The 24,693-nt window shown below is 37.2% G+C and overlaps 1 long non-coding RNA gene across 1 annotated transcript in view; it reads right to left on the bottom strand.

The window, feature by feature from the left end:
- Positions 1–24,068, bottom strand: part of LOC110209405 (uncharacterized) — an 89,909-nt gene extending 65,841 nt beyond the window's left edge. Inside the window, exon 1 of the long non-coding RNA XR_002324802.2 lies at positions 23,984–24,068. This is a non-coding gene — a long non-coding RNA (uncharacterized LOC110209405). The remainder of the gene's footprint in view (positions 1–23,983) is intronic.
- Positions 24,069–24,693: the final 625 nt, after the last annotated feature.

Raw genomic sequence — 24,693 nt, 5'->3', positions numbered from 1 at the left:
GTGTTCAGCCCCATTATGACTTTTGCAAACATGCAATATCAAGCAATGGAAATGATGACAAAAATGGCATAAGGAATATGACAGAGTATGACAGAGGAAGGCTCTTAGTCTACCTTCACCATAAGTGACAATATTGGAAAGAATATGACATTCTAGTCAGGTTCTATTTCTAACAACCTGTCACGCTACTATCCTGATGCTGGACGGAGGGAAGCAAAGCCAGAGAGCCACCTGTATGGATTGACCTATTTGTTATAGAAGCCCTAATTCAGGTTCCCTAATTGGAAAATAGTATGGAAAAAGGTAGAGGTGGCATAGAATGTCCCTAAGGTGTACTATGAATGATGCCACAGATTTTAGATGTTCCAGAGGCTTCCATGTGTTTAAATCTCTGTTAGCATCATGGAGGTCTGTAATTAAATGATTCCAAGTCAATGTCTTCTGGAGTTTTGGTCATCTAGTACAACAGCCCAGTTTGTATATTTGTGATAGAAAACTCCTTGTGGTGCTGAGGGGAGCACCCTAGAGCTCCATTATTGTTACCATTGGCCAGACCAGATCATGGCTTCCTGGGTCCACATCAAATTTCAAACTGCCGTCTACAGAATGCATCAATGAATTATTGAATAAATTAATGACAGAAAAATTATTGTGTTTACTATCTGCCAAATACTGTGTAGGCCCTGGAGACTCAAAGAGAAAAGATATGCTCCTTATTCTCTAATTTACCTCCAAATGGACAAAATATCTGATATAGATGATTTAAATAGCATTTCAGATGGAGAGGTCCCATGATTCTTAGATGGAGAGGAAAAAGAAGATGGCATTGTATCATTTTTAAAGTCTCTATAATGACTTTTAGAGATTAAAAAGACCTGAGATTTCATTTATCCCAATTTGTACCTGGTTAGGAATCTTCTCTACAATAAATAAACATTTAGCATCTCCTTGAAGCCTTCCAGTATTCGACAACTACCTGTGAGTGAATGAGTGAATGAAATATTCATTATTTACTATGGCAGTGATTTTCAAATGTTTTGATCTTCAGACCCCTGTGCAATCTTAAAAAATTATTGAAGACCCAAAAAAAACTTTTACTTATGTGGGTTATATCTATTGATATGGATCATGCTATAAGTGAATAATTTTTTTTTTTTTGTATTTTAAAAATAGTTTTGACCTTGTAGATCCACTGAAAGAGTCTCTAGGACCACATTTTGAGAACTACTGTCCTACAGCAATCCATTATGCTTTTAGATAGCTCTATCAGTGAAGAGTCATTTCCTTATATTGAATCAAAATCTGCCTTTCTGTGATTATAACCCATTGTTCCTACTTCTGCTTTCTAGGTTAAAGCAGAACAAGTATCTTCTTTTTCCAAATGACCTCCAAGTACTTGAGGGCCATTATCATGGAGCACCTACCCAATTTCTTCTTCTGACTACACATTCTTATTTCCTTTAAGTCCCCTTATGTTTTATATTGTCTATTTCTTTCCTAAGCTTCAGAGTCTAGAAATGAGCACAATTCTCCAGATACGGTATGATCAGGAAAACCTAGCAGGATAATCACTTCTAATATTCTGGATTCTCTGCTCCTATTTAAGCAATCTAAGATCATGTTGTCTGCAACTGTTAATTCATATTGAGTGAGCAAAATGCTTAGACCAGAGGTTCTTAATATTTTTCTGTGTTTTGGATTCCTCTGGCAGTTTGGGGAAGTCAATGGAACCCTTCTTAGAATGATATTTTAAAAATAATGGATGGAAATGCTAAGTTTGAGCAAAATATGTATTTGTTTTTGTTTTCCACATCCAAGTTCATGAGTCCCTTGAAAATCTATCCAAGGACCCTTTTGTGTTTATTTGGACCTGCGATTAAGAACCTCTGAAAGAGATCTCTTTTATATGAATTATTGTGCACCCTGATAGCTTGCCAACACTTTGAATAGTCTGGAGTAGGTCCCAAATATAGCTAAACTTCAGGGATGTTTGTCAGATCTGGTTTAAGGCAATGATGTCTGCTTTCTGGTGGAAAACTTGGATTTCCCTAATTAATGAGCAATTATGCTCATTATGACATAATCCAAATGCTTTGGGGTAGTACTTTTGATTCAATGTACAGAGACCCAGCCCCTGCATAGCTTGCATAGACTATACTCAGTTTGGGTGCACACAAAGTGAAGCAATGTGTATTTACGTATACATACGTACACATACATCTGAATAGATAATAGATACATAGATGATATCTACATAGATATATAGATAAGAGAGAGAGAAAGAGAGAGAAAGAGAAAAAGAGTCTGGACTTATGATTTCATTAATACAGTGAAGACTTTGGTAGAGAGATGCCCTCTATCAAGGCAAATCTACAATTTTTAGTCTTAGAGAATTGCCTAGAGCAGTGGGGTCAAACTCACATGGAAGTGAGGGCCAATAAACATAAATACATAAATATTCTTATGGGTTTAATTGACTTAGTGATTGACTTAGTTTTAAAATGCAATATTATCTGTTTGATTATTTTTCAATTCATTTCATTAAATATTTCCCAATTAAGTTTTAATCTGGTTTAGGCCATATAACACTCATACATGAGTGCTATGGGGCAAGTGGACCATATGTTTGGCATCTCTGATCTAATCTAATCCCCTCAATTTACAGAAGAATCTGAGGCCCAGGGACATAATACACGATTAAGTTTCAGAGATGGTATTCAAACTTAGGTCTTTGGTCTCCAGAGTGAGTATGTGTTCTCCTATACCATACAATCTTTTAGTGCCACATGCCTACCTAAAATAGTTCAAAAATAATGAAATCAAACAGAATGCATTTGTAGTGTCTGTCAACAGTGCTATCAAAAAAAATTGACAATATTCATATAAAACCTAGTTGTGAAGAATGCTTAACACCTCTGGCCTAAAACATTGAAGTAAAGAGCTTCTCAACAATGTATATAAATGTATGTACACATATATATGTATGGGAGCATAATACACATTCTGAAAAGCAGGCAGGAGGAGCAGCTAGGTGGTGCAGTAGATAGATCACTGGCCCTGGAATCAGGAGGACTGGAGTTCAAATCTGGCCTCAGACTCATGATACTCACTAGCTGTGTGACCCTGTGCAAGTCACTTAATTCCAATTGCCTTGGGGGGGTAGGGGAGGCAGGTGGGGAAGAAAAGGAAAGCAGGCAGGAGTCAAGTTGTGACAAGCTTTACCAGCAAAACAGAAGAATTTGTGTTTAATCCCAAAGGTTATGTGGAGCCCCTGGAATTTATCAAACTGGATAATAACATGGTTAATCTGAGACTTTAGGAATATCATTTTAGTAGCTGGGTGGAACATGGATTAGAGAGGGCAGAAGAAGAAAGAAGAGCAATTATTACAGCTATTGTGATAATCCAGGAGAGAACTGATAAGGGACCTGAGCTAGAATGGTAGCTATGTGAGTGGAGAAGGGGACAGATGCAAAAGGTGTGAAATTTGAATAAACAAGACTTGGTAATTGATTGGCTTTATAGGGTGAAGGAGTAAGGATCTCATTACGACTTTAAAGTGCCATTTATTGAAAGAGTCATTTGTCAGTAACAGGAAAGTTAGGAAGTGGAATGGGTTTCTGTACAATAGCAAAAAGTTGTTTTAGGCATGTTGAGTTTGAGATGCCTGCGGGACACCCAGTCTGAAATAGCCAAAAGGCCATTGGGAATGAGTGACTAGAACTTAGGGCTGCTTATGTAGATTTGGAAGTCGTCTGCATAGAGAGCTTGTGCATAGAATAATGTTCTCTGGATTCTAAGAGGTGTGGAAAATTCAGCTCTGAAAATTTCAGGAAAATTTCTCTTCAGCCACATCCACTACAGAAAAGCTTCTTCAGGGTCATACAGAAACGACTAGGAGAGCTTGGGACTGGTCCCAGGTAGTCTGGCTAAAAATTTAGTGTGTTTTCCTATACATCTAGCTTTCTGCTTGCTGGTTAAAGATAGCTAGATGTTGTCTGATGTGCTCAAAATGGATGATCTTTTGCTTATCAACTTCAGATGACTCACTCAGTACGCTTGACAAATGCTTTGAATAACTAAATTGAACCTTGGGAAGTTTTTGACAACATAAAATTATGTATTCAATATAATAAAATGAATTGTAAATAAGAATCAAAATTCTACTGCCATTAGAAAATAATTGCACTAGTACAGGATGTGAGAAGCTTGACATGAAAGAGCCAAGAACTGAGAGTTTCAATCAGAATAACATGGCAGCCTTAGAAAATGAAAATGTACTCAGGTTGCATTTGTGGCAGCATCATACCCTAGTCAAACTACCTCTGACTTAATTTATTCAATTCTAAGAGTCACATTTGGGAGGCACATGTGGGTGTAGTATGGTGTAATGACTAGTGTGTGGGCCATCAAGTCAGAAAAAAAAAGCAAGATTCAAATATCTCCTCGTATATTTCCTTGCTATATGACCACAGGTAAATCATTTGACTTCTTATCCTCCAGCAATTCTGCAAGACTATAAGTTATAAATGGGTTGCAATCTTAATTCTTGAAAGGAGTTCCCACCCTGGCAATTCCCACTCTTCTTGATATATTGACAAACTGGAACATGTCCAGAGGAGGATTACTGGGATAGTGAAGGGATTTAAAACCATGCCATGTGAGAATCAATTGAAGAAACTGCACCTGTTTAGCACTGAGAAGAGATTTTTTTTTGGGGGGGTGAGAAGAACAGAGGGTCTCACAATGATTGCATTCAAGCCTTAGGAGGGCTCTCATATGGAATAGGGATTAGAATTGTTTTGTTTCAATCTCGAGGGCAGAACTTTAAAAGAAGTTGTAGAGAATCAGATTTTTAACTCAATATTGACATCCTCACATTCAGAAATATACAAACGTAGAATTGGCTCTATTGCACTGGTTGTGAATTGCGTGATTGGAAGTCTTCAAATGCAGGCTGAATGACCACTTGTTGGTAATGGTGACAGTGTATAGGGGATTATAGATTAGGTGCAACTTGGACTAGATGGCATCTGACTTTTTCTTTGAGCTTTGAGACTCTGTGTTTCTATTATTGATGCTCTCTTTCCTTATAAAACTTTCAGACGAGCTAAAGTGGGACCTGGCAAGCATTTGTTTCTCAATATATTAATATTCATAGGAACTTCTAGTGTATCAACTGCTTCCACCAATGTAAATCACAACCCCTAGACATCTTAGGCCTAATTCTTCCTCATCTAAATTAGAGAATTATAGAATTTCCACAGTTCCTTTGTGGGGAAATTGCTATTTTCTTTAGCCCATCCTGCCTTTTGTTTTCCAATAATAATAGAAAAACTCCTTATTTATTTAAAGGACATTTAAAGGAATCATTATGGTAGAATATACCATGTAGGCTACAGCACAATTTACAAAGATCCTTAGAGTTTAATTCTAGTTTTCCATAAACTACAAAATACTTGTTACTCACCTTCATCACCTTCTGCCATTAAATTATTTTTCTCTATTTGTCATTATATTAACTCTGTTCTAATTTGTGGTTATAGAATTTCCTAGCCACAATTTAACAGTCCTCTAGGATTAATCTTAACAGTCCTCTAGAATTCATTGTCTTTATGACCTATGGGTTCCTGAGCCAATGTAGTGATTTCCTTCCCAGTTCCCTAGCTGGTCATCTTGGGTAATTTCATCTTTAATCTATTGTTCAAGATATTGGAAAACTTACTTTGGTCATCAGATTCTACATGAGAAATAATTTTTAATTGAGGTCTTAAAGCTACCCCCTATAGGTTACAGACTTTGATGCCTTCCTCCCTCCAACTTTCATTTCTACCTATCATGCCTTCATTGTATGCTGCTTTGCTTTGACTAGTTTTTATTTGTTGCTTGAAATAGATTCTATAGCCTAGACATTTCTATACAGCCCTCTGGGGCCAGGTGTAGAAGAACTCATTTAATCTTCCTACAGCATGTGGTCCCTAAAGCTTATGTCTCAGGCTATCTCTTCATGTCCTACTCTGTGTCGAATTCTTCCCAAATGTTTTACTCTGTCACCCTGTCTCTGTCTCTCTGATTTCTCTCATCCTTCTCTCATCTCTCTCCCTCTCTCCCTCCCTCCTTTTCTCTCTCTCTCTCTCTCTCTCTCTCTCTCTCTCTCTCTCTCTCTCTCATATATTTTTCTCCCATGTGGACCTGCTTCCTACTTCTGAGTTAAATTACGGAAATACTTAAGAACCAATAGAGACTTGAGACTTTAGTCTTTGTGTAGGGATAAAATTACTTTCCTAACTAACGGTTATGAGTCATATACCTCACTATCTCTCACCCACTTGGGGATGGATCACCAAAAAAGTACAAATATTATGATAAAAATTACATTGGCATGGCCCATTATCAATTTATTTGCCACTTTCTTCTATTCTCCAAGTTTTATGGCAGAATCCTGCCACTGACTGTAAGTTATGCTCATAATCCAAGAATGCCACAAAAATTCTCCAAGTCATTCTAGGAAAAAGCACCTAGCCTCACCAAGTGAGAATATAGTCCTAGAAATCAATTTGGCTTTAGAAAATGAGGGGATTGGATTAGCTAATCTCTAAACTCTCTTCCAGCTCTAATACCTATGATCTTCTAAGAATGATTCTGTCTGGTTAATCTGAATCTGTTTTCAATTGCTTTTTAATGTAGTTTTTAACTCATCCTTATACTAACATTAACAAGCCAAAGGTGCCTTTCATTTTGACATGTCTTTCTACTTAAATTCTTCAGGCCCTGGAAGGTTCAAAGAGACCAAATATGAATTAAACAGGTTTACCAGGTTTGAAGGAGCTATGTTTAGGTATCTATCCTTATTTAAAATGGGTGTGCTTACTTAGGAGCAAAGGTCTACTGTTACAGATTCAAGAGGCTCCCTGGGCTTCAACACCTCCCTGAAAATTTCCAGGAGCTAATGAATTAAAAACAACTTTAAATTCACCTCTGAAAAAAGTCCTTATTTAAAATTGTGGATGATTCATTTTTCTCCATGAAGTAATTTAGCTGAATCTGTCAAACAATGTTTTTTCTTCTAAGGAGATAATTTCTTAGAATTAGTCCTTTAATCAAAAAGAATTGTAGACCAAAGCAAACCATAGACTCCAGGATGAGTGTTTTTTCCTCCCCAGTTAATTTCTTTGACAGGCTAGTTCTTCATCAACATTTAGACTTCTACCTGCATTCCCATTAACTGTATCCTAACCATATTTAAAGACTACTTTCATTCCCATACAATGGAAAGGATAAGGGCTTTGGAGGCCAAAAAATGGGTTTGAACTTGACAATTACTGTCTCTGTGACTTTGGGTAAGTTACTTACCATCTCTGTACCTCAGTTTCCTCATCTGTAAAATAAAAGGGCTGAACTACATGACCTTTTAGGTCCCTTCCAAAGGTATATTTATGATCCGGAAGCAGCATGGCATAGTGAATTTAGAGCCAGCCTCAGAGCCAGGAAATCCTGGGTTCAATTCCCATCTCTGATACATACTGGTGACATTACCCTTGACAAGTCACACAACATCTCAGTGCTCTAGGTACCTCCCTAAGAAAGTAAGTTGCAGGGAAGGTATTAACTTGATTCAGTAGAGGGAATTTTCTCACTTGAGAGTTTTCTAAATTAATGAAATCACAGGCCCAGTCTCTAACCCTATGATACATGCCATCCTAGTGTAGTGATAGGGTTATTCACATCTAAAGTTCTTGTATTCTTGCTGAATACAAAGTTCTCTCCTAGTGAATAAAAGAAAACTATAGGGAACAACAAACCTGGCTGATACAGAGGTTGGAAGAGTTATCTTTTTCAGAGCATGTACTATACAAAAGTTGGAAAGGTTAGGAAGAAGGGTGGTTGGTATTCAGCTGAAGAGTTGATATTATTACTTTTCAAGGGAGTCACTAATCTCACTAAGCTTGCTGTGAGGAGTGCCTGACATACAACAGGCGCTTAATAAATGTATATTGACTGATTGATTGATAGATAAGATTAATAGTTTAAGATGATAAGAGCTTTAAAATCATAGAATGATAGGATTCTCAGAGTTGGAAGAAGTAATTTCATATAACCTTGTATCTGACATATATTTGCTATTGAACAATATCAGATTTAAGTATGCATTATGACCTAAGGTAGTAGAGACTTTTAGAAGTGAATATTGAATTTACAAGGAAGGAAGCAGTGCATATATATGTGTCCACAAGAAACATAGTTGCCTAAGCTAATCATAGACAAGCTCATACTTGAATCATTACTGACTAAAAAATACCAGTAGTCTTTAAGTAAAATCCAGTTTTGTTTTATTTTGTTTTGTTTTGTTTTTAGAAGTCACATCTTCCTTCAGCTGCTGTGGCCCAAAACATGAATCAATGCATGGACTTAGATACCTCCTGGACTGGCTGAAGGGCACAATTCAATCACAGATGACCATAGACATCTAGAAATTTCAGATGTACCTGCCACCACTGTTCAAAGCTTTGTTCTAGCAATAGTGTTCAAACAGCTTGCAAACATTGCATAGACTCAATCTGGTGACTCTCTTGATGCACTTGAGAATTGGATCATAGTATCAGAGATCCAGATCTGAAAAGGCTCCAGCATCCATCTAGTCTAACTCTCTCATTTTATAGATCATTTAACCTCTTCTAACCTCAGTTTCTGATAATAATAATAATAATAGAACCTGTCTCAATGGGCTTTTGAGAAGATTGAATGAGATAACCATGTAAAATGATTTGCAGAACTTTAGATATAACATTAATTGTTATTATTATCATAGAAACTGGGACCCAAGATGGTTACATGCTTACTCTATTTCATATAGATAGTAGAATCAGGTGGAATTTGAATCAAAGTCCATCAACTTTAAAGCCAGCGCTCTTTCCACTACATTATGCAATACAACATCTTTTAGAGATATGTCTCTTTAGAAAATGCTAAATATTTCTAAAAGTTTTGAAAAAAAAAGAAGGCTGCTCTATCTTATGCAGCAATTCTAGGTCCTAGCACAATGCGTGGCATATAGTAGTAGTCAGTCAGTCCATAGACATTTATTAAGTACTTATCATGTTCTAGGAACAGTGTTAAGTGATGAGGATACAAAAAAAAAAAGCAAAAGTCCCTGCTCTCAAGGAGGTCACAGTCTAATTAAAGAGACAACCTGTAAACAACTATGTGCAAACAAGCTAGGTACAAGGTATAAATTCAAGATAATCAGAAACTCTTGAGAATTGATGAGGATTAGTAAAGGCTTCCTGTAGAAGGAAGGATTTTAATTGGGACTGGCCTTAAAAATATTCATTAGATTGAATTGAATTGAATAAGCATAGGAATATATAGGCGATTTATTGATAGCACTTAGAAAATAAGTCTCACTTTCCACTGACTCTTCCTTCTGGGCCAAAGAAGCCTCCTTTGTAACCAATATGTACAGTTGTGACAAAAATCAACACACTGGCTAGGATGATATTGCCCAGCACCACTCTATCCAAGAGTCAGGAGTCAAAACATAGTAGTTTAAACTACCTCTCAACTTGATATTGAAAGAATGTATAAGCTCTTTATGGTCAGAAGTTGTTTCATTTATGTTTTTCCATCTGTAGTGCCTGGTATAGTGCTTGGCAAAAAACAGACAATAACAAATGTCTATTTATTCATTGATAGATGATTAGTAAACAAATTATGCCTAATTCTTCCTTCATTTTTCAGGTAATATTACATAAATCCCTGGGGGGCCCTGAGAAAGTAGGATGAATTACCCCTTAAAACATTAGAATTCTATCTCAGGTTCAATAAGGGATGAGGGTAAGCAATTGTCATTGAGAAAGGAAAAAATACTTTTGTGAGCCTCTAATAAGTTAGCCTTTATACAAGCTGCTTCCTTGAAAAATCTACCTCTCAGTCACTAAAAAAAGCAAAACAAAACAAAGCAAACAAACAAACAAACAAATCAGCATCTTCCTTATGCCATACTGAATAGTAGGCTGGATAGAACAAAGAAGTTTGATGTGTTTTGCTTTGACTCATGGGACCTTAGTATACCTTTTTCCTTTTCACCATATTTTCTCATTCTCATCTTCATTCCAATCTCTGTGAAGGCATGGGCTGGACATAGTTGCTTCCTGGACATTGGTGTGCCTGGCACACATAACGTTCTTGCCACTGTAGCTACTGCTATCATTAATAATAATACCAGTAACTTTCTCAATGTTTGGGGAGACAAAAGCTAAATTTGTTACTTCATTAAGTGGGACACACATAGGCCATCTCATAAACAGACACCTGTTTCGTCACCATTTATTTAGCACTGCTAGTCCTTACAAATGAAGACAGCTGGTGCAAAAACACTAATGACAATAATCATGCACAATATAATAGAATAAGATTCAGATTTAAGTGCCTGGTGATATTACTCAGGTGCTTAAAAAAAGATTGCTTTTCTTAGAGAATGTCTGAAATGACTCAAGTCTCCTAAGAAGAACACTAAAAATGCATATTGAGCTAAAGTCATACCAGTTAGACTGAAGATGGCTACCCCAATTAGTCTTAAAAGGCTGCCCAGCTCTGTGTTCTTATCATATCTAAGATGCTATCAGAAGCACCCTCAGGAAAGGGTAGGAGTCTCAAAGTGCCAAATTAAATGTTCAGTTGGCTGCTGAATCTGAATTATATACTTATAACAAACCAGATTTAGTGACATGTGAGGCTGACCCTGATTCTGGTGCCTTATACCAAACATTGCCACACTGTATATATAAGATGTGACATGAGACACATATGTGATGATTGATATTCTGTTGACTTTTCCAAAAGGTCAATGAACCAGTGGAGCACATACAAAACAAACAGAAGGGAAAACTTTGAGGCCGTTAAGACAATTTCAAATGTGCCGTTTGCCAGTTTTATTTTGGTCAATCTTCCTCTCCATCCAAATATGTGTCTCTGTTCTAATGAAAACTGGAGGGTTCTGTGAACAGTCTCAAAACACTATACATACAACTATAGTACCCTCTCAGCAAGTATCCAAAGGAATGTAACCACCATGTGACAGAAATAAGGGCATGTCCCTTACAAAGTCAAATATCTGATGGAATTCATTACTTCTCTGGGTTACTTGTATTTCTGTGCTAACACTTTCCTCTATTGAAGGAGCACCACTCTACCTGCCTCCTTTCTCCCTGCAGGTTAGATTAATTTTTTTCCTGATTTTGGGGCATTCCTAGAGATTTGGCTTAGAGGACTAAAGGATGATGCTGTCACTTCCTCACAGTGTGAGTACAAAGCAGCAAAGTACAAAGATTGATTAATCAATCAATCAATGAGCATTCATTATGTGCCAACAATATGTTAAATATTGTCCTAGGTGATGGGAACAAGGATAAAAATGAAATAATTTTCATTCTCAAGAAATGGGCATTTTATTGAGGGAAATGACATATCCACATATAAAAATACATAAAATCTATACAAAGTATAGTCCCCTTGTTTCTCTGTACAAAAAGATATCCTTGCCCTCCTCTTGAGAGCCAACCCAAATAAACATTTGTTCTTCTTTTTGCAGCTATGGGAATTTGTGTGAGTATATTTGTTGGAGGTATGATAGATATATACTAGCAGAATCTTCAACATTGGTATAATTCAAATTCATAGCTGGTGGGATTCCATTGCCACAAGATGATGAGTAGACCCAGATATCAACTAAGACCTGAGAGATCTTATGTATGAGGGACACATCTGATCTAATCAGACCTAGTTAATAAAGGTGGGTGTTTATTTTCTATTACATCCACCATACATAGAGAATACTAAGTAGCTCCTGAAGGATGGATGCTAGTCACAGAAAATTATGTCATGGGGAGGATCATAGTAGCATAGACTTAGTGCTGGAAGGGATCTCAGAGGTCATGTAGTCCCACTGCTTTATTTTCAAGATGGGGAGAATGAGTCCAAGGGAGTTCAAAATCATAAAGTTAGCAAACATCAAAGGTGGGATTTGAAAATAAGGCCTCTGTCTCTAGAGCTAATGCTTTTCCCTTTTTAACATAGTGCCTTTCCAGGAACTAGCTATGGTTTGTCATGTAATACATTACTACCTAATCTCTTGGGTAATATGTTCCATTTGTTCATTTAAGTGTAAATATATTAAGGAAGCATAGCATAGAGGAAAAAAATTACTTGAAAATTAAGACAGAGGACGTAGATTTAAATCTTATCTCTGCCACTTACTGCTTGTGTGATCTTGGGCAATTCACTTGACTTCTCTTCTTTTAATATTTTATTTTGTTAAAATTACACATAAATTTTTTAATGTTCATTTTTTAAGCTAGAGAGAACTCTAGGAAGATAATGGAGTAGGTCAGAAAATTCCAAGCTCTCCAGATTTCCTCCACAAACAAGACAAAATGATGCCTCAAGGTCAATGTAGAGTGAGAAAAATAAACAAGAGTTGGGGCAGAAAGGTGGTCCTCCTGGGACAACTAGAGAAGATATGAAGAAAGATCCCAGGACAGAGGTTCTGCCTGAGTGAAGTGTAAGCACCTCCAGGCCAACTCCATTTGAAAGAGCTAGCTGCTAGCCCTGAGGACAGCGGGGTTGGGAGGTAGCCTCAACCTCAGCCATAGGAATTTTCACCTCCTGAACAGTGTGAGTGTGGGGTTGGAGTCAGGTGTCTGAGCAGGGAAAGGTTGAGGGATCTTCTGCTGAAAAGGGATGCCAGATGCAGCTGTGCTGCCAAGATGCAGTCCTGGGTAAGATGGAACCAGCACTCCCCTTGTGAGTGAAGCAGTGGAGAGGGGATACTGCTGGCTGTGGGCACTTACAGGAAAGCTGAGTTCTAGGTCTCAGTTCATTGTTGAAGGAGGAAACTGAAGCAAAAAAAAAAGCCTCTCCTACACCAAAGAGTAACATCAAATAGTCACCTGCCCAAAAAGAACTCAAAAAGGACTTCAAAAATCAAATAAAAGAGATTGAGGATTTTTTTTACTATTTTTTTTTGTCAAGGGAATTGGGGTTAAGTGACTTGTCCAGAGTCACACAGCTAGTAAATGTCAAGTATCTGGTCTGAGACCAGATGTGAACTCAGGTCCTTCTGACTCCAGGGCAGGGGCTCTATTCACTGAAGATATTTTTTAAAGTAAAAAAAAAACCCAAGAAGATTATGAAAAGAAAGTCAACAACTGGAAAAGGAGATCAAGAATCTTAAGGAAGAAAACAATTCCTTGAAAATTAGAATTGGGCAAGCAGAAGCCACTGAGACCAAGAAATAATAAAACAAAACATAAAGAATAAAAATAGATACAAAATATAAATTTTTATAATAAATTATAATAAACATAAATAAACAAAAACAAATATAAACACAAATATAAAGAATAATAAAACAAAATATAAAGAATGAAAAAAATAGAAGAGAACATGCAACATCATATAAGAAAGAAAACTGGAGAATAGATCAAGAAGAGAAAACAACAATAATCAGACTACCTGAAAGCTATGATAAAAAAAAGGAATCTTGATACAATAATACAAGAAATAATTTTTTAAAATTGTCCTGAAGTGTTAGGACAAGAGGGGAAAGTAAGAATAGAAAAAAAAACTCTACTAATCACCACCTGAATGAGATCCTCGGAGGAAAATCTACATGAATATCATAGCCAAATTCCCAAACCCCCACATTAAGGAGAAAATATTATGAGCAACAAGAAAAAAAAAAGACTTAGATTCTCATAATCTAGCCAATGCTTACTCATGGTCAGACTCCTTAAGAGTCTTCCCAAATATGATGGATGTTCTAATAAACCTTGTCTTTGGCTGAAAGAAGGCTTGGGTCAAATTCTTTCAGACAGGACACACATGTTGTGATTTTGGTATCCCAGGACCCCTGAACCTCTAAACTGCATCATTTTGGTGGCCCATACGGGGAAACTGCATAAACCCAAGTTCTTCTCCAGCAAGATTGAAAGGTATGTAAGCCTTCCCCCTCCCCTCCTTTCTTGCTCTGCAGTTTGGGTTACTCTCCAACCACCAAGGCTTGGAAGTGCTTTTCTGGCAGACAGTTACGAGGCTGTCTCATACTTGGCCTGACACTCTCAGGCTCTCCGTCCACTGGATCGGTTCAAAGCCATGGACCTGGGCACACCTTCCACAGCATAGAGGCCAAGGACGGATGCCCTATCCAGAAGTATATGCTCAATTCTGTTAATTACTGTGGCACTAGGGAATTGGGGAAAACTGCAGTTGCTTTTTGGTTCCCTGAGGCTTACTTACTCCCTTCCCTCTGCCCATCTGAATTCTCCTTCATGGAAGTTGTAAGGAAAGTTAGAACAGGTAAAAATATCTTGGCAGATTCTAGAGGTTTTGGTCATCAAGGAGTTTTGAAACACCTTTACAACCTGGTCACTCCCTTCCCTTGAGTCAAGAGGGTATCTGTTAACTCCTCTTCTCCCAAGAGAGTTTCACCCTTCACCCCTCACCTTTGATTTCACCCCCCCCACCTGGGAAAGGAAGGAGGGAGGAGGGGAAGCAGCTACAGGATGGGCCCCACAGGCAATGGCCTTGGACTCTGGAGCAACCTTTGCCTGGAAGCATCACCCAGGTTCAGCACATCCTGCTCAGGTAATGAAGCTAGCCTCCAAACTTGGGTAAGCACACTCTTTTAAATTTGTAGTTTTAAATGTTAATAATGAGATGTTGATTCTTTGTGTAAAGTAATTTGGAAGTGCATTTAACAAAACTGAAGTTACCTGATTGGTAATGAGTTTGTTTGAAGTTTCAAATTTGTGAACTTTCTATATTAGTTATGTCAAGCAACTTTTCATAATTTGGTTACCACTAAAATAATTTAGCTATTGTTGGTTATTGTTTTAATGTGTAAACTAGCCAAAAAGTTTGTTTGGGTTCTGTATGACTTGCTGAGAATTTGCAAGTGTATGGAAATCTCTAATGATTGGCTTTTTACACCAGGGCAAATTTAAGATTGAGATGGAAATCCTGGAAATTTTTTTCCTAAGCTGTGATTAGTAAAACTTGCTGTTTGAGGTAAAAGCTGATAGGATTTTATTTTGAGTTGTCTGATGGGTCATAATCCATGGATAATCAATCCACCATCTGACAGAAATGCCACAAGCTACTCAGAGAAGGTGATACTGGTAGAAAGTCAGCATTGGGAAAGCTGAGAGGACAATTTTAGCCTCAGTCTAAGATGGGATCCTCCTGGCTCAGTTTCCCCTTTATGTTCCTTTGAAAGGGAATGTTACCCACTGGGCTACTCCTGACTCTGGCTATGAAGTGGATTTGAAACTGCATGGTTGGATTATCTGAATTATCTGAAACCAAACAGAGCTAAGGATGTTTTATCCTCTGAAAGTTGGGCCCTAAATCTAGTCACTGCTTTATATCTGGGCCCTGCAGTTTTTTTTGTCAGATTTATGTCTTCCAGACTATGGGCCATTCACCTACAGTTGGTAGCAAACAACGAGTATCAGCCAATGTCCCCACATTGTCCCTTGCATGCAGCCTGTACTTAGTTCCAGGCAACCTCCTCTTTGGAACCTCCTTGAGGCAGGGATAGCTCTATGCCCCTTGCCAGCAGGAAGCAGTTGCAGAAGCTGAGATCTTCACCCCTTACTCCGAAAGAATTTGCATTGAGGCTTCCACTTCCGGGAGCCAAGATGGCGGAGTAAAAAGGTAGTCACTCTCACCCTCCCCTATCAACCTCTGAAAACCTAGAAAATATCACCCTAGGAAAAAAAAACCTGGAACAGCTGAACTAGAAGAAAGATGGGGAACAGCAGTGCAGCAGCCCAGCAAATGGGTCTCCCAGTGCCTCAGGAAAAATAAGGGAAGCAGCACTACAAAGGGCCCCAGGTGGATAAGCACCCTGCAGCATTCATCTGAAAGGGCGCTGAAGAAACAAACTAGAGTCTTCCTAAAGTCCCAGGTTTGCTGATTCCAGACCAACCAGGTAAGCTGTCAGAACCCTACAGCCTCCAACTTTCAACCAGGAACAGATCCTGAAGCCCAGGTGGTGGAGCAGGCAAACAACAACACCTGGACCTCCAAGTGCCTCAGTGAGTGCAGGGAAACTGGTGCAAACCAGCTCAGAAAACTACTAGGTGCCTGGCACTCTACCACAAAGGAATCTCCCAGTGCACTATTAGAAACAAGGGAGGCAGCATTGCAAGGGGCCCCAGGCAGATAAACACCCTACAGCACCCATCTAAAAGGAGCTGAAGAAAGCTAAATGAAAAGAAAACAGGCAACCTAGAATTGCCTGAAAGTTCCAGCCTTGCTGATTCCAGCCCAACATGAGGTAAGCTGCCAAAACCCTGTAGCCTCCAATTGCCAACATAAGAGGCCCCAGCACACAAAGCCAGTGACCAAGACCTAGGCTCCCAACACAAGAAGCTTGGGTCAGTGCTCTGTTCCCCAGCAGGAGAGCTCAATCTCTTTAAAGGCCAGGGAATAAAGAAAGCATGAGTAAAAAGAAACATACCATAGATTCATATTATGAGAAGAGGGAAGATCAAGACAAAAATTCTAAAGAGGACGACATTGTCAACAAACCCACATCTTCAGCAACAAAAGGGAATATGAACTGGTCTGAAGCCCAAAAAGCCTTCTTAGAAGAGCTCAAAAAGTATTTTAAAAGTCTAATGAGAGAGGTAGAAGAGTCCTTAAAAAATACAATTGGCCAATTGGAAAAAAAGTACACTGAAGAAAACAAGTCCCTAAAAAACACAATTGGCAAACTGGAAAAAAAGTACACTGAAGAAAACAAATCCCTTAAAAATACAATTGGCCAATTGAAGAAGGAAGTACAAAAACTAACAGAAGAAAACAATCTGTTAAAAACTAGAATTGGACAAATGGAAACTAATGACTCTATGAGAGAGCAAGAATCAGTCAAACAGAAACAAAAAAATGAAAAAATAGATGAAAAATAAAATACCTCATCAGTAAAACAACTGACCTGGAAAATTGATCCAGGAGAGACAATTTAAAAATCATTGGACTACCTGAAAATCATGATGAAAAAAAGAGCCTGGACAGTATCTTTCAGGAAATCATAAAGGAAAACTGCCCTGAAGTCCTAGAACCAGAAGGTAAAATAACCATAGAAAGAATACACGCTCACCACCTGAAAGAGATCCCAAATTGAAAATGCTAAGGAATATAATAGCAAAATTCCAAAATTACCAGAGAAGGTGTTACAGGCAGCCAGAAAGAAACAATTTAAATATCATGGAACCACAGTCAGGATTACAAAGGACCTTGCAGCTTCTACATTAAAAGACGCAGGGCATGGAACATGATATTCCATAAGGCAAAGGAGCTTGGATTGCAGCCAAGGATCAACTACCCTGCAAAAATGAGCATGATTTTTCAAGGGAGGAGATGGATATTCAATGAAATAGGGGACTTCCAAACCTTCCTGATAAAAAGACCAGAGCTCAACAAAAAATTTGATCTTCAAGTACAAGATTCAAGAAAGACATAAAAAGGTAAATGGGACAGAAAGATACAAAATGTTGTTAATAAGGGACTGTTTACATCCCTACAAGGGAAGATGACACTTGCAACTCTTGAGAACTGTATTGTTATTACACCATGTTAAAGGAGTATACATAAAGGGGTGGATATTAGTTGACTTTGATGTAATGATAAACAAAAATCTAATCAAGTGGGTTAAATGGATCCAAGTAAGTGGATTAGTCTGATCTTAGAAAATGTACTGAGAAAGGAGGAGGCAGACAAGGGTAAATTACATTACAGGAAAAGACAGAAAATCCTATTACAGCAGAGGGAAAGAAGGAGGGGGGTGAGCATTGTTTGAACCTTACTCTCATCAGATTTGGCTCAAGAAGGGAATAACATAATCAGTTAGGTATAGAAATCTAACTTGCCCTATAGGCAGTAGGAGGGAAAAGGGGAAAGAAAAGGGAGGGGGGACAAAAGGGAGGGAAGAAGCAGTAAGGGCAAAGGAGAAGAAAAGGGAAAGGGATAATAGAAGGGAGGAGAGACTGAAGGAGGCTGTGGTCAAAAGCAAAACACTAGTGAGGGGGAAGAGAAAGGAGAAAGAAAAGCATAAACAGGGGGAAAAAAGGATGGAGAAAAAGACACAGATAGTAACCATAACTGTGAAAGTTGAATTTTTTTTCTCTTCTGTTGAGTTTTGTTTCCTCTTTCTGATGGTTCCTCCTATTGGTTTTAATTTTTACTTACAACTTCACTAATGAAAAAATATGTTTAATAGGAATGTAAATGTATAGCCTATATCAGATCGTGTGCCATCTTGGGGAGGGTGGTGGGGAGGAAGGGGGATAAAAATTTTAAGCTCAAAAGCATATGGAAGTGATTGTTGATAAGTCAAAATAAATTAATTTAAAAAAATTAAAAAGAAAAAAGAATTTAAATATGGTGAAGCCATAATTAGTATTACACAAGACCTAGCAGTGGCTACACTAAAAAGAGCACAGGTCTTGGAACACTATATATCAAGAAGGAAAAGAACTGGTGTTATAGCTGAAAATATCATACCTACCAAAGTTAAGTATAATCCTATACAACAACAACAAATGGATATTCAATGAATTGACAGATTTTCAAGATTTTATTGCAAAAAGACCAGAACTAGATAGAAAATTTGACATACAAAATGCAAGAGAAATATATAGTAAACGTCAAAGACTAATTACAAGGGACTCCATAAGGATGAATTGTTTACTTTTTATATGTGGAAATGTAAAACATATGTCTAAGATTGTCATTAAAGAGTGGAATACAGCTGAATATGATGTGATTCTAAAAAGAAAAAAAGATGTAGGAAAAAGCAAAAAGAGTAATTTTTTTGTATAAGTGAAGTGTGAGAGGAATAACTGATACAGAAGAATTAGATGGGTGAGGAGGGCAGGTAGTTCTGGAACCTTACTCTGGAACCCTACAGGAAAGAGTTAAAGAGGAAACAATACATACATACATATATATCTATATCTATCTATCTATCTATCTATCTATCTATCTATATCTATACATATATATACATATCTATGTCTAGAAGGGTATAAAAATCTTCTAAATTAAAAAAGAAATAAGAGGGCAAGAGGATAGGGAGGGATAGAGAATAGGATAAGGGGGGGGTAATGGAAGGGTGTGTAGATTAATAAGAATGGGATAGAGAAGGGAGGGATTCTGGAGGAGTAGGTTAAAGAATAGGAGGGCAAAGTAGTGGGGTAGAAGTAAAGTAGAGGAGTAAGGAGGGTTAGGAATAGGGTGAGAAGGATAGTGAGGAAAATAGGGAGGGAAATATATAACAAGTAATTATAGTTTAGTACATGAATGGGATGAATTTACTCATAAAATGGAAACTGATAGCAGATTAAAAAATTGAATTCAACAATATGCTTCTTTTAGGAAATGCTATAAAAATGAGAAATACACAAATATAAAATAAGTGTCAAGAGCAGAATTTATTATGTAAAAAAAGCAGGGATAATAATCATGATCTTAGACAAAGTTAAAACTAAAATCAGTTTTAATAAAAAGAGAAAAATAATGAAACTATACTGTGTGTCAGCCACGTTAATCAATAAATAGTTTTAGAGCATATAAAATAATTAGATACTATAAAAATGAGTATTAACACGCATAAGAACTATATGAATACAAACACAAAATACCTTTCATACAAAATTTGAATGAAATAATTGAAAAACATTTTTTGTGCATGGGTAGGTAAAGCTAATATAATAAAAAAAATGACAATTGTACCTAACCAATCTATTTATGTAATACCATTCCAATTACATTACTAAAATTTTTTTTTTTTGCTGAGTCAGAAAAAAATAACAACAAGGTTTATTTGGAATATCACAGAGTCATGAATTTCAAGGAAATTAGGGGGAAAAGATGTGAAGCAACTAGATTCAGGGGTATCAGATTTGAAAAAATATTATAAGATAAGAGCAGTGTTGAAGTACAAAATGAATAATTTTGGTTATTTTAAACTAAAATTTTCCTGTATAAATAAAGCCTATATAGACAAGAATAGAGGGAATGCAAAAAAAAATTAGGGGGAAAAATCTCAAACACAATCTCCCAGACAGAATGTAATTGGGTCAGAATATTGTTGTGGTGTAGGAAATGATGGGCTGGTGGATTTACAAAACTATGGAAAGACTTGGACTTATAAAGGAAGGTGCTATTCACCTACAGAGAAATATATGATAAATGGAAATGAGCACATATACATACATATACATATATATACACATACACTTAATTGTAGCATTTGGGGAGCGGGAAGAAGGGGAAATAGAAAGTAAAAAGTGCACAGCTGAGAACAAAAGAAAGCATACAAGGAAGCAAAGATGAACAGCTTTGAAAATAATATGTAGTATTTATTATGCATGTTTTCTTGAAATGGAAATTTATTGTTTTATATTGAATCCTCTCTTATGTTCTGCTGAGTACATGAAAATTTTTTTTCTTTCTTTTCTTATTTTCTATTTAAAATAAATTCAAATATAATGGAAAAATAACATTCTTTTTTTTAAATTTTGAATTTCAAATTCTCTCTCCCTTCTTCCCCTTACTCCTCCTTGATAAGGAAAGCAATCTGATGTAGGTTATACAAGTGCAGTCATGCAAAACATGTTTCTATGTTGGCCATGTTGTGAAAGAAAATATAGTACTCCTTCCCCCCAAACACACACACATAGACACAGGAAAAATAAGGAAAGTAAAAAGAAGTATATTTCTTCTGCATTCAGACCCCAGTTCTTTCTCTAGACATGGATAGCATTTTTCATCAGGAGTCCAGAATTGTCTTCGATCATTGTATTGATGAGAATAGCTAAGTCATTCACCATTGATCATTGTACAGTACTGCTGTTACTATGTATGATGTTCTGGTTCTGCTCACTTCACTTTGCATCAGTTCATGTAAGTCTTTTCCAGGTTTTTCTGAATCCTACTTATCATTTCTTATGGCACAATAGTATTCCATGACAATCACATACCACAACTTGTTCAGCCATTCCCCAATTGATGGGCATCTATTCAATTTCCAATTTTTTACCCACTTGACCTCTCTTGGCCTCAGTTTTCTCATTTATTAAATGAGTTGCACTAGAGATAGTCTCTGACATTTCTTCCAACTCTAAGTCTATTATCTGAGGATCTTATGTGGCAGGGCAGTAATCTCTTTGGATATCCTTCCTGAAATTTGCCATGAATTATGGGCCCCTAACAAAATTATTTCTTAGGAGGTTAAGAAAGTGAACAATTTCCTTTAAAAAAAATCATACAACCTGAGGTGTGGATGGCAACTTAGGTTATGGAATCAATCCTAGATATGTTGTATACAGCTCTCTCTCTATATATACACATACACACACACACACACACACACATATACACACATATATGCATACATACATACATACATCTATACATACATATACACACATATATACATACATATATACATACATACACACACACACACACACACACATATATATATATATATATATACCAATGTTCCTTGGGTGTGGCTGTGAGTTATAAGATTATACCCCATAGGCTGCATTAAAGCATGTACAATAATATAATATTGGTGAAGTGGCCTAAGAATTCTGGGAAACAGTTTGGAACTGTTCCCCTAAGTTAATGTTATTATGGAAAAAGAAAAAAGAAAACACTGAAAAGTGGCAGAAGACCTGGTAGAGAATTTTGTGAGTGATTTTCTATTTACCTCTGTGATTTTGTCTGAAGCTCATTTTGCTCATCAATGAAGGCGGTGGATGAGATGAGCTCTAAAGTCTCTCCTAACTCCAAATTTTGTTTTTCATGAATGTTACCCACCTCATGGGAAGACATAAGTTACATCATGTGATGACTCCAAACTTATCACCATATATCAGTTTGTGCTTCCTTGCATCTCTCCTATATTCTCTAATAGTGTCTTTTGTACAAATTAGATGTTGAATCAAGATGTAGCAGATGGTTAGTAGATAGCTCCCTCACCCTACACTACTTCTGTGTAAAGAGGTCCCCACAGAAATGGCAGAAAGAGCTATTAGGGGAAATAAAACCCATGAGGAATATATAGATCTCATTTGAGGATTGATCTCTACCTCCATCTCTCCTTAGCACTGGTTGTTAAAAATCACATGCAAAAAGTCATGGCTCAAAGTCAGGATCTGGAAAGAAGAGAGAAAAATAAAATGTCTGCAAATACCAAAGAATGGCTAATCAGACAGTGCTTTTCTCAAAAGGATATGGGACTGTCTTAAATGAACTGAAGGCAATAAATATTGATGAGTTTTTTCACTAGGAACGTTAATTCATTTAGAAGTTCCATTTCTGTTGTTGTTGTCATTATTTGTTGCTTTGTTTTCCCTAAGTCAGGTATGCATATTGTTCTAGTTTATATCTGAAGTTTCACTAAAGGAAAAAAAAAGGAGCTCTAAACCTCCTGGGATGATATTAATATTACAAACTGAGACTAAAATCCATTGCTCCAAATCCAGCTTTATGAATCACTAATCCTCAAACACACACACACACACACACACACACACACACACACACACACACACAAATACATACACAAACTCACTCATTCTTCCTGAAGAGCATTTGTCTTGAACTGTTTTTCCATTTCATTCTGAATTCATAATTGAAACTCTAGCAAGAGGAGATCTCAAAGCACTGTATAAGTTTGCTCATTTTGGAAAACTTTCAGTCTTAAAAATGCTGTGTTGAAAGGCAGAGCAACTGAAAGAGGAAGAAGACATTTTAAAGGGATGCATAGAAAGACATGATGTAAATAAATTAGAACCAAGGCTTCCACAAAGTACTTGTCAGTGGAAGAAGATCAATCATCATCCACTCCCCCACCTTATTTCTCCCTCCATCCCAGTCACTTTTAATGGATATAGGAACTTTGTCATTGTAGTCTCTCTTAAGGCAGCAGGGAAGTACAATCCTGACAGAAAGTACTGCTACTACTACTACTACCATTACTAACACTACTACCACCATCACCACCACTACTACTACTACTACTACTACTACTACTGCTACCACCACTTATATATAGCCTGATACATGTCAGGTATTGTGCTAAGTGCTTTACAAATATTATCTCTTTTGATCTTCACAACAACCCTAGGAGGTAGCTGCTATTATTCTTACCATTTTATAAAGAAACTGAGGTATACAGTGGTTAGGTGACTTGCCTAGAGGCACAAAGCTATTTTTTTTTTGTTTTTGTTTTTAGGCAGTTGGGGTTAAGTGACTTGCCCAGGGTCACACAGCTAGGAAGTGTCAAGTATTTGGTCTGAGGCTGAATTTGAACTCAGGTCCTCCTGACTTCAGGGCCAGTGCTCTATCCACTGCTCCACCTAGCTGCCCCAGCACAAAGCTATTTAAGTGTATAAATACAGACTTGAATCCAGGACTTCCTGGTACTCTTTTTATCACCCTTCACTGCCTTTTTACTATATTTGTCAGAAGTCAACATCATTCTCTTTTCTCAGATCATGGTCGACCTCAAAACTCAGTTTTCTGGTTCTATGCTGTCCTTTGTCTTCTCTGTTAATAGCAAGTGTCCCTTATGCTGAGAATATTTCAGACAGTCCTAGAGGTTGCTGCTACAGTTAATGCATTCCTTGCCTCCTTTCATACTGTGAAAAGTATCTTCCTAAGGTTTTGTTTTGTTTGTTTTTCTTTACAAACAAGGTAAGATTTCATTATGAGATCTTAAAAAGTCTCCTCTCAGAGTCATGAATATTGACTAATTGAAAACTTTTTTGTTTTCCCCATCTGTAAAGCTCAGAAACATTTTTTAAATTCATACTTAAAAAAATTTCCACTTTTAGCCCTCTAAATTCACATTATAACCTTAACATTGCTCAGTCAAGTCACAGCTCAGTTGTTTAGTTCTTACCTTGGTAACGTTTCCATTTTTCCAAGTTCATCAAACCCATCTGGCTTACTTGCTGCTGGAAAGAAGGAACAATCACATGTCTCTCATCAGATAATATCACATGCCCTTCTCTGCAGAAAGTAGCCTTGACCCATCTTGCGATTGTTTGTCTTCCACTTTGCTGCAGCCTCATCTGAATAGGGATGTGATTACTCACCCCATCTTCAGCATTGTATTTCTCCGTTTTGTCAGCTAAGGACCTGTATCTAGTCTCCTTCCCCCCCCCCTTCCCTCCATAGAGCTGATTTGATTGCAGCCCTTTCTCTGCTGAAGTCAATGGAAATTCCACACTCACAGCAGCTGCTGGGGGCACAGAGCAATGTGAGAAATAGGTCCAGAATATACCAACACATTAGCTACAACATCATCCCAGGGTCATTTTCTCCCTTCAGCTAAGTGTAAGAGGTTACTGAGGTTCGACTGAAGTGATTTCTCCTTGTTGTGTCTGTGTGTGGGTTATGTTTAAAAAAAAGTATGTAGATTTAGCTTTTGTACATTCAGCTTTCTAAAATGTCTGCCCCCCTTACAGTAATGCAGAAAGACTAGCCTTTTCAGAAGAATAGTATCAAAATGGGATTTCCTAATAGTATATAAAAAATTAAAAATGAATGGCAAAGGAGAAGTGTATCGTGGGTAGGAGCAGAATGAAACATATAACCAATGAGGATTTT

This window comes from Phascolarctos cinereus, unplaced genomic scaffold (assembly GCF_003287225.1).
Source record: "Phascolarctos cinereus isolate Bilbo 61053 unplaced genomic scaffold, phaCin_HiC Scaffold_7;HRSCAF=346, whole genome shotgun sequence".
Classification (NCBI taxonomy): Eukaryota; Metazoa; Chordata; class Mammalia; order Diprotodontia; family Phascolarctidae; genus Phascolarctos; species Phascolarctos cinereus.
Note: the sequence above shows the minus strand (reverse complement) of the source record. Positions and strands in the feature narration are given on the sequence as shown.